General features: G+C 45.1%; 1 pseudogene; it reads left to right on the plus strand.

Moving 5' to 3' along the window:
* Positions 1-3,983: 3,983 nt before the first annotated feature.
* On the plus strand, positions 3,984-9,568 carry LOC125527357 (annotated as a pseudogene).
* Positions 9,569-10,816: the final 1,248 nt, after the last annotated feature.

The following is a 10,816-nucleotide window of genomic DNA, read 5'->3' on the forward strand; positions in this document are numbered from 1 at the left end:
TCTCCCTCTTCTCGATGCACCGGGTCGGTCAACCCAATTGTGTAGAGTTTCAGTACAATCCTAGAACATAGCATTGAACCAGCTGAACCATTTTTTATTTTTTATTTTTATGGCCAACAATACTGTTCTGAACTGATTTCACCCTTCTTTGTGCCTACCAGACCAAAGCAATGTGTGTCTAACTTGTGGGGACATGTGTTATCATGACCATCGGAGCCATTAAAGGATTGGAATAAGGTTTTCTTACATGAAAATGCTTTCAACTCCAGACAAATTCGATCATATTAATTTGACTAGCGGGTCAAGTAGTTGGTGTTAAGTCATTCTAGGTTTTTTCTTTTTTGTTGAGAAATTGACTTCTCTTGAGGAAAGGTTCGAAATTGGACCCCAGTTGGATATATTCTGGGGTTGCCTCTCCGGTGCCACTTTTATACTTACATTGGTTTTCAACCTTTTCATCTATGTGTGGCTTAAAGTTTTTTATTAGATCAACATGAAAAATAGGATATCGACGCAATTAAGGTCATCTAACTCCTTTTTTGAGGGGGACGTAAGTTTTTTTTTTGAGACAAGAGGGGGACGTAAGTTTTTTTTTGAGACAAGAGGAGGAGATGAGGCAGAGGACAGGGGAGGGAGGGAGGTAGCCTCTTCAAGGCCAGCTCACATCGGGGGAGGAAGATGACGGCGCCCAGCTGCCGTCGTCGTCCGGCGCCACCGTCCCCGTTCCTCTCCGCTTCTCCAGCAACCGTCCGGAGAGTGGGCACGCCAAAGACTGCGAGTGGTGGAGCAACCACGGGTGGGACGGGGGAGCGGCAGGAGCTGCCGGCGGCTCAGATTCAGGTAAGAACACTGAACCCAAGAATATTCTAGCAGCGAGCTACTGCATTTTTAGGTGACTTTCTGTTGAGTATTTTACCTCCACTGCATTTTCTACCGCATCACAGTGATGACAGATGGCAACATTTATCTAGATATAATATTAAGACACGGTTGTATATATATCCATGTTTTCCCCCATATCTCATGCTTCTGAAACCAATGATGGGTTTCGTAGTAATTTCCAAAAAATTCCTACGCTCACGCAAGATCATAGTGATGCATAGGAACGAGAGGGGGAGAGTGTGATCTACGTACCCTTGTAGATCGACAACGGAAGCGTTTGGTTGATGTAGTCGTACGTCTCCATGGCCCGACCGATCAAGCACCGAAACTACGGCACCTCCGAGTTCTAGCACACGTTCAGCTCGATGACGATCCCCGGACTCCGATCCAGCAAAGAGTCGGGGAAGAGTTCCGTCAGCACGACGGCGTGGTGACGATCTTGAGGTACTACTGTAGCAGGGCTTCGCCTAAGCACCGCTACAATATTATCGAGGACTATGGTGGAAGGGGGCACCGCACACGGCTAAGAATATGATCACGTGGATCAACTTGTGTTTCTCTGGGGTGCCCCTGCCTCCGTATATAAAGGCTCAAGGGGGGGTGCGGCCGGCCTAGGAGAGGCGCGCCAGGAGGAGTCCTACTCCCTCTGGGAGTAGGATTCCCCCTCCCCCCAATCCTAGTTGGAATAGGATTCGCGGAGGGGGGAAAAGAGAGAGGGGGGCCGGCCCCCTCTCCTTGTCCTATTCGGACCAAGGGAGGGGAGGGGCGCGCGGCCCATCTTGGGCTGCCCCTTCTCTTTTCCACTAAGGCCCACTTAGGCCCATATAGCTCCCGGGGGGTTCCGGTAACCTCCCGGTACTCCGGTAAAATCCCGATTTCACCCGGAACACTTCCGATATCCAAACATAGGCTTCCAATATATCAATCTTTATGTCTCGACCATTTCGAGACTCCTCGTCATGTCCGTGATCACATCTGGGACTCCGAACAACCTTCGGTACATCAAAATGCATAAACTCATAATATAACTGTCATCGTAACCTTAAGCGTGCGGACCCTACGGGTTCGAGAACAATGTAGACATGACCGAGACACGTCTCCGGTCAATAACCAATAGCGGAACCTGGATGCTCATATTGGCTCCTACATATTCTACGAAGATCTTTTATCGGTCAGACCGCATAACAACATACGTTGTTCCCTTTGTCATCGGTATGTTACTTGCCCGAGTTCGATCGTCGGTATCCCATACCTAGTTCAATCTCGTTACTGGCAAGTCTCTTTACTCGTTCTGTAATACATCATCCCGCAACTAACTCATTAGTTGCAATGCTTGCAAGGCTTAAGTGATGTGCATTATCGAGAGGGCCCAGAGATACCTCTCCGACAATCGGAGTGACAAATCCTAATCTCGAAATACGCCAACCCAACATGTACCTTTGGAAACACCTGTAGAGCTCCTTTATAATCACCCAGTTACGTTGTGACATTTGGTAGCACACAAAGTGTTCCTCTGGCAAACGGGAGTTGCATAATCTCATAGTCATAGGAACATGTATAAGTCATGAAGAAAGCAATAACAACATACTAAACGATCGGGTGCTAAGCTAATGGAATGGGTCATGTCAATCAGATCATTCAACTAATGATGTGATCCTGTTAATCAAATGACAACTCTTTGTCCATGATTAGGAAACATAACCATCTTTGATTAACAAGCTAGTCTAGTAGAGGCATACTAGTGACACTCTGTTTGTCTATGTATTCACACATGTATTATGTTTCCGGTTAATACAATTCTAGCATGAATAATAAAATTTTATCATGATATAAGGAAATAAAGAATAACTTTATTATTGCCTCTAGGGCATATTTCCTTCAACCAAAACCATGCAATTGCAGCACTTGTCTGGATTTACGTATTCGTATCTGGTGTTTCGGGCACTGTTTATTGGTCCTATGTATTCCTTTAGTTACTTCTTCATGAATTCGTGTGCATGCTTGTAAAAGAAAGTTAATGTATACTCCCTCCGTTCCAAAATAGATGACTCAACTTTGTACTATTTGGAACGGAGGGAGTAGCTTTCAAATGTGTGAATTTAGTCAAGCAAACAGAGTGTTGAGTCTGTGAACAGGCCCAAACTTTAATTTATTACTGCTGCCCGTAAAAAACAACAGATAGCGCTGGGCTTTCAGTTGTTCAGTGGTGCTGGGCTTCCTAGGGTGCCTGGGAATTCAGATAGCACCGCCTCGTAAATCCCCCCCAGTGAGCGCCGGCGGGATCCTCAAGCCAAGCCGAACCGGAGGAGGAGGGGGCCATAGCGCCGCCCTCGCTCCTCTTTGCTTCTCCAGCATCCTCAAGACAAACGCATTCCAACATGTACGTCTCCGCTTCGAAATTCAAGTAGATACTTGCTAGCATTATTTGCCTCCATTTTGATTGCAAGCAAGGAAGCAAGCACATGACTGTTAGGCTGCTTGTTCACCTTTATGTGCTTCACTGTGTTCTCTGCGTGCCAATGGCATAGTGGACACCAATTGTAAAAAGACTCGGTTTCTTCGCCTCTGGCATTAGCATTGGCAACAAATAGTAAAAAGTAATTATCCTGTAGGCATCCAACTGGCCTCGTTAGCATAAATATATTACTGACATGGTCCCTTTCATAATAGTATTGCGTATTACTGGGAAGCATCACAGCGTCACGTTCCTGCACACTAATCTGTGTGATGCAGCATGGCTACTAACATTTGTCTAGATAGCGCAGCAACGCGCTCACACTTGCAAATAGATGTAGCCCTGACCGATGACCGTTGTTGAAGGCGCTGCCATTGGGCGCCAAGAAAACAATTTTCCTGAAAAGATGCTACTCGAAAGCAGTGATGTTTTATTAAGTACAAGTATCTAGAACACTACAACTGTCATTTGTATATTGTGCTAGTGAGGAAACCAAGCACATCCACATGTAATACCTCTTCATGTAAGTCAATAGTAGCTAGCATTTGCTTCCATCTTCCTCGCAACCAAGCAAGCGCATCTTGCACAGACCATTTTCTTATCCACTCGCACTGCACTTGACCTTCTCTGTGTTCTTGGTGTTCCGATGGCGGCGGTGGTGGCCACCATGGTGGTCGGACCACTGCTCAAAATCGTGATGGGGAAGGCGTCCAACTACCTCCTTGACAAGTACAGGGTGTTGAAGGGCATGGAGGAGCAACATGAGATCCTGATGCGCAAACTGCCTGCCATCCTGGACATCATCACCGATGCCGAGCAGGCGGCAGCCCACAGAGAAGGGGCAGCGGCCTGGCTCCAGGCCGTCAAGAAGGTGGCTTACAAGGTGAATGAAGTCTTCAACGAGTTCAAGTACGAGGCACTTCGTCGTGAAGCAAAAAGGAAGGGGCACTACAAGGAGCTTGGCTTCGATGTGGTAAAACTCTTTCCCACTCACAAACGTTTTGTATTCCGTAACAGGATGGGAAGAAAGCCCTGCAGATTTGTCGGGCCATCGAGGTCCTTTGTGATTGAAATGAATGCCTTTGGCTTTAAGTATCAACAACAACCGCCGGTATCCTGTCAGTTGCGGCGGACAGACCATGCTATCACTGACCCAAAGGAAATCAAGGAAATCATCAATGTATCCAGAGCCAATGATAAGACTGAAATTGTTAGTAGACTAGTTATGCAATCTAACAATGCAGATCTCACAGTTATTCCCATCATTGGAATGGGGGGTCTGGGCAAGACCACATTTGCACAAGTTATCTATAATGTACCCAGAATTCAGAAGCACTTTGATTTGCTGCTATGGGTGTGTGTCTCTAACAACTTTGATGTGGATTCTCTGGCTACAAGAATAGTTGAAGCAGCTCCTGAGAAGAAGGATGATGGCACAAAAGAAACCGCTTCCAAGAAAAATAAAACACCACTGGATAAACTTCAGGATTTGGTCAGCGGGCAAAGGTACCTCCTTGTACTTGATGATGTCTGGAATAAAGAGGTTTATAAATGGAAACAGCTTAAGGCCCGACTTCAACATGGTGGCATGGGTAGTCTGGTTTTGACAACAACTCGTGATGGTGGAGTTGCAGAAATGATGCGTACTGTTGAAGCATATAATCTCACAGCTTTGAAAGATCAATACATAAAGGAAATTATCAAGACAACAGCATTTAGCCATTTCAAGAAGGAAGAGGAAAGGTCTGCTGAGTTGGTGAATATGGTTGATAAGATTGTGGGGAGATGTTCTGGCTCTCCTTTAGCTGCAACAGCACTGGGCTGCATGCTGTCTACCAAGACCAGTAAGGAGGAATGGGAGACTGTATTAAGCAGAAGCAACATTTGCACCGAGGAGAATGGAATCTTACCAATACTCAAGCTCACTTACAACGACTTGTCGCCGTGTATGAAGCAATGTTTTGCTTTTTGTGCAATATTTCCCAAAGATCACAAGATTGATGTGGACAAGCTGATCCAACTATGGATTGCACATGGCTTCATCCAGGAAAAGCAAGTTCGTCTTGAAACCATTGGCAAACAGATTTTCAATGAGCTGGCCTCAAGGTCATTCTTTCAGGATGTGGAACAAGTCCAAGCCACGGTCAAGGAAGTTGAAGACACCTGGTCGTGTTATTCCAGAACTACATGTAAAATTCACGATCTTATGCACGATGTTGCACTGTCTGTAATGGGAAAGGAATGTGTCTTGGCAACTGAGGAACAAGGCAAAATTGAATCTGTTGTCGCAACAGAGGAAACAAGTCAGAGTGAGTGGCTTCCAAACACTGCTCGTCATTTATTTTTGTCATGCAAGGAACCAGAAAGAAAATTGAATAGTTCTCTAGAGAAAAGCTCTCCGGCTATCCAAACTCTTCTATGTGATAGGTATATGAAAAGTTCGTTGCAACATTCATCAAAATACAGCTCTTTGCAAGCGTTACAGCTCTGTTCACAGAGAAGATCGTTTCCGCTGAAACCAAAACATCTGCATCACCTGAGGTACCTAGATCTCTCAAGAAGTAGATGTATCAAGGCACTTCCTGAAGATGTGAGCATTCTATACAACCTTCAAACGCTCTCTCTGGCTGTGAATCTCTTTGTAGACTTCCAAGACAAATGAAGTATATGACTTCCCTTTGTCACCTTTACACTCATGGTTGTCCAGAGCTTAAGTGCATGCCCACAGACCTCAGGAAACTCACATCCCTTCAGAGACTTACATGCTTTGTAGCAGGTAGTGACCCTAATTGTAGTAAGGTTGGAGATCTTGGAAATTTAAATCTTGGTGGTCAACTAAAGCTACGTAATCTGGCAAATGTGACAGAAGTGAATGCAAAAGCAGCAAACCTTGTGAACAAGGAGCTAAGAGAACTGAGATTAACATGGACCTTCGGATGGAATTATTATAAATATAATACTAGCTGCCGGGATAATGAAGAGGATGCAAAAGTGCAATAGAATCTCAAACCTCATGATGGACTACATGCCATAGGGATAGAGTCATATGGAGCCACCACCTTCCCAACATGGATGACTATGTTGCAAAACATTGTTGAGATCCATCTTTTCAGCTGTACAAAACTAGTATGGTTGTTCAGCGGTGAGTGTGATACATCGTTTGCATTTCCAAATTTGAAGGAGCTTATGCTAAACAGTCTTGTTTGTTTGGAGAGATGGTGGGAAATAGATAATGATGGGATGCAAGGAGAGGTGATGATGTTTCCTCTACTTGAGAAGCTGCATATTAGCAACTGTGTAAAGTTGAAAGCATTGCCAGGACATCCGACCTTCCCTAAGCTACAGAATTTTTGTATTAAGAATTGTCCAGGGTTGGCAACTACAGCTAAATCACCAAAGCTTAGTGTATTGAAGTTGGAAGGACGCGAGGTAGATTTGTTCTTGTGGGTGGCGAGACATATGACTTCATTGACCAATCTGGAACTGACTAGCATTGAACAGAGTACAACCTCAATGGGGGCTGAGAATAGTTTGAGGGAAGTGGTGAACATCAAGGAGAATGGGAATGCTCAAGACTTTCCTCTAGAAGTTTTGGTGTTAAAAGACTTTAAGTCAGGTATAAGTTGTAACAGAGCTGTGTGCATGCTTTTGTTACACCTTCAAGATTTGTCAATTGCGAGGTGCCATACGCTCAGTCACTGGCCAGAAAAATTGTTCGAAGGATTGGTATTCTTGAGGAAGCTTTGGATTGAGGAATGCAATAATCTGACTGGATATGCACAATCTTCTGCTGAGCAATCAACTGTGGGGAACGCAGGTAATTCAAAAAAATTTTCCTACGGACACGCAGATCATGGTGATGCATAGCAACGAGAGGGGAGAGTGTTGTTACGTACCTACGCAGACCGACTGCGGAAGCGTTGACGCAACATAGAGGAAGTAGTCGTACGTCTTCCCGGAGCGACCGATCCAAGCACCGTTACTCCGGCACCTCCGAGTTCTTAGCACACGTACAGCTCGATGACGATCCCCGGGCTCCGATCCAGCAAAGCGTCGGGGAGGAGTTCCGTCAGCACGACGGCGTGGTGACGATCTTGATGTTCTACCGTCGCAGGGCTTCGCCTAAGCACCTACAATATGATCGAGGTGGAATATGGTGGCAGGGGGCACCGCACACGGCTAAGGAACGATCTCAAGGATCAACTTGTGTGTCTAGAGGTGCCCCCTGCCTCCGTATATAAAGGAGCCAAGGGGGAGGGGGCGCCGGCCAGGAGGAGGGCGCAGGAGGAGTCCTACTCCTACCGGGAGTAGGACTCCCCCCCCATCCTAGTTGGATAGGGATTCCCCGAGGGGGAAAGAGAGAGAGGGGGGCCGGCCACCTCTCCTAGTCCTAATAGGACTAGGGGAGGGGGGGGCACGGCCACCTTGGGCTGCCCCTTTCTCCTTTCCACTAAAGCCCATTAAGGCCCATATGGCTCCCGGGGGGTTCCGGTAACCTCCCGGTACTCCGGTAAAATCCCGATTTCACCCGGAACACTTCCGATGTCCAAATATAGGCTTCCAATATATCAATCTTTATGTCTCGACCATTTCGAGACTCCTCGTCATGTCCGTGATCTCATCGTAACGTTAAGCGTGCGGACCCTACGGTTCGAGAACAATGTAGAAATGACCGAGACACGTCTCCGGTAAATAACCAATAGTGGGACCTGGATGCCCATATTGTCTCCTACATATTCTACGAAGATCTTTATCGGTCAGACCGCATAACAACATACGTTGTTCCCTTTGTCATTGGTATGTTGCTTGCCCGAGATTCGATCGTCGGTGTCCAATACCTAGTTCAATCTCGTTACTGGCAAGTCTCTTTACTCGTTCCGTAATACATCATCCCGCAACTAACTCATTAGTTGCAATGCTTGCAAGGCTTATGTGATGTGCATTACCGAGAGGGCCCAGAGATACCTCTCTGACAATCGGAGTGACAAATCCTATTCTCGAAATACGCCAACCCAACATCTACCATTGGAGACACCTGTAGAGCTCCTTTATAATCACCCAGTTACGTTGTGACGTTTGGTAGCACACAAAGTGTTCCTCCGGCAAACGGGAGTTGCATAATCTCATAGTCATAGGAACATGTATAAGTCATGAAGAAAGCAATAGCAACATACTAAACGATCGGGTGCTAAGCTAATGGAATGGGTCATGTCAATCAGATCATTCAACTAATGATGTGACCTCGTTAATCAAATAACAACACTTTGTTCATGGTTAGGAAACATAACCATCTTTGATTAACGAGCTAGTGAAGTAGAGGCATACTAGTGACACTAAGTTTGTCTATGTATTCACACATGTATTATGTTTCCGGTTAATACAATTCTAGCATGAATAATAAACATTTATCATGATATAAGGAAATGAATAATAACTTTATTATTGCCTCTAGGGCATATTTCCTTCATCAACATCATCAGAAACCAGTCAACTCCTGCCACGTCTAGAGACTCTGACTATACGGAGTTGTAGAAACTTGGTTGAGCTCTTCAACGCCCCTGCATCTCTCAGGACAGTTTACATTTATAATTGCAGTAAGCTCGATTCCACATCCGGCAGGAAGCAGCAACAGGGACAGTCAGTATCATCGACTCATCAAGGGTCATCCAGTATAGAAGAATTATCATTGTACAGCTGTCATGGCTTAACAGGGGTCCTCTATATTCCCCCGTCCCTCAAGAGACTAGACATTGTTAACTGTGGTCGGTTGGCATCTCTGGAAACCCGCTCTCCCGAGCTCCAATCCTTGGAGTACCTCCAGCTTATGTACTGCAATTCCATGTCATCCCTACCGGATGTGCCACAAGCATACTCGTCTCTCCAACATCTTCTCATTGGAGACTGCCCTGATATGAAGACGCTCCCTGGAAGTCTGCAGCAACGCCTGGGTGGCATCCAGTGGGTGCACATAGATGCGCATCTTTATGGAAGTAAGCACACAGCAATTACCTTCTCTATTACTACTTGCTAGCGGGTGTTACATGTGCTAGTTAGAATGATAATAACTTCACTAGTAGTACGACAGAAAAATAGAGCAAGTTAAATATTCCTTTATCTAATTTCGTCATTTCTTTCATGATTTTCCTTGAAGTGTAAGTTCTTACATTAATAATCCATGCAGAGCCTATGTTGCTGAAGCCGAAGACATGGAAATATATCTGCAAAGGTTGAACTACTATTCCCAAAGACTCGGAAGATATGCTGTCTGCAAAGGTTGGTGATACTGTACCCCTAATATTTATTTTGACGGAAAAAGGATACATGCCTCATCATTGTAGTTTGGCTTTCTTCTGGTGTTGATCGTGCATGGCTTCCTTGCAGAATCCTTCAAGCATGGACAGACTGACGGAAAGAGAGATCACTTGGAGTAGAACTATTGTCTTGCAAGACCCACCAGTATCAACAATTGGTATTGCCATGTTTGTTTTGTGATGTTGCCACACGAAAGTTGTTGCCATGTTGAATTGCGAGATCAGTAGTCAGAAAGCGCGCCAAACACTATTTTCCATCATTTGTTTCTATCCCCAGAAAGAGATCTTGTTTGACTAATCAGTAGTTGTATTCTGCACTTCTGTTCACCTATGGGCTGCTATACCATTGTATTTCTTTTTCGAAGTTCTGCCTGGCACTGTCAGGTTTTTTTGTCGAAATTCTGTCAGTATTTCTTTTTTGGGTGCTATGCTCAGAAGAGGTAACTTGTTAGCCCAATTTTTGGTAGGTCTGTCTGTTGGTCTCTGTATGTCTGTATGTATAACTGTACTATTACTATTTTGACTTGTGCATACATGTACTGTTATTTGGTGACCATTATGTTATATCTGAAGCTGTTGGTTCCCCCTTATACTGCGACGTTCAGCCCTGGGCACCGTCAGTTTGTATCAAAATTCTGCCACCGTTTTCGAATTTTAGTTAGTTATGGACTTGTATGACAGTAGTAGTATCTATACTGGGCAACCAACAGTGTGTTTAACACATAACAGTGCTACTGTTTTGGTTCGTACATGCATGCACTGTTATTTATGAACTATTTGAGCTGTCGATTTGCACTCGTACTCTGCCTTGCACTCGTACTCTGCCCCAGCTAGGAATACTGTTCTGAAGTGATGTTAGGAACTTTTGTATGCATTGCATCATAGCGATCCACTTTGAATTTTATGTACCAAGTTTCTCATCAAGGTTCGATATTCAGCACGAACCACTTTAAGTTCCCCGTCGATTCTTCATCCAGGAGGAGGATGGTCTAGAGCTTCATACGTGATCAGCCAGCCATTGATGCAACCGTGCCAGTAATCGGGCAATCTCCCTCCCTTCTCCCTGATTTGGAAACCTGAAAACCACCAAGAACAATACCAAAAAGTTCAGGAAAAAAATCCGTCACTGAAACAAAACCAATCAGCTACTGATTACCAACAGGATGAG

The sequence above is a fragment of the Triticum urartu genome, unplaced genomic scaffold (assembly GCF_003073215.2).
Source record: "Triticum urartu cultivar G1812 unplaced genomic scaffold, Tu2.1 TuUngrouped_contig_3671, whole genome shotgun sequence".
In the NCBI taxonomy this organism is placed as follows: Eukaryota; Viridiplantae; Streptophyta; class Magnoliopsida; order Poales; family Poaceae; genus Triticum; species Triticum urartu.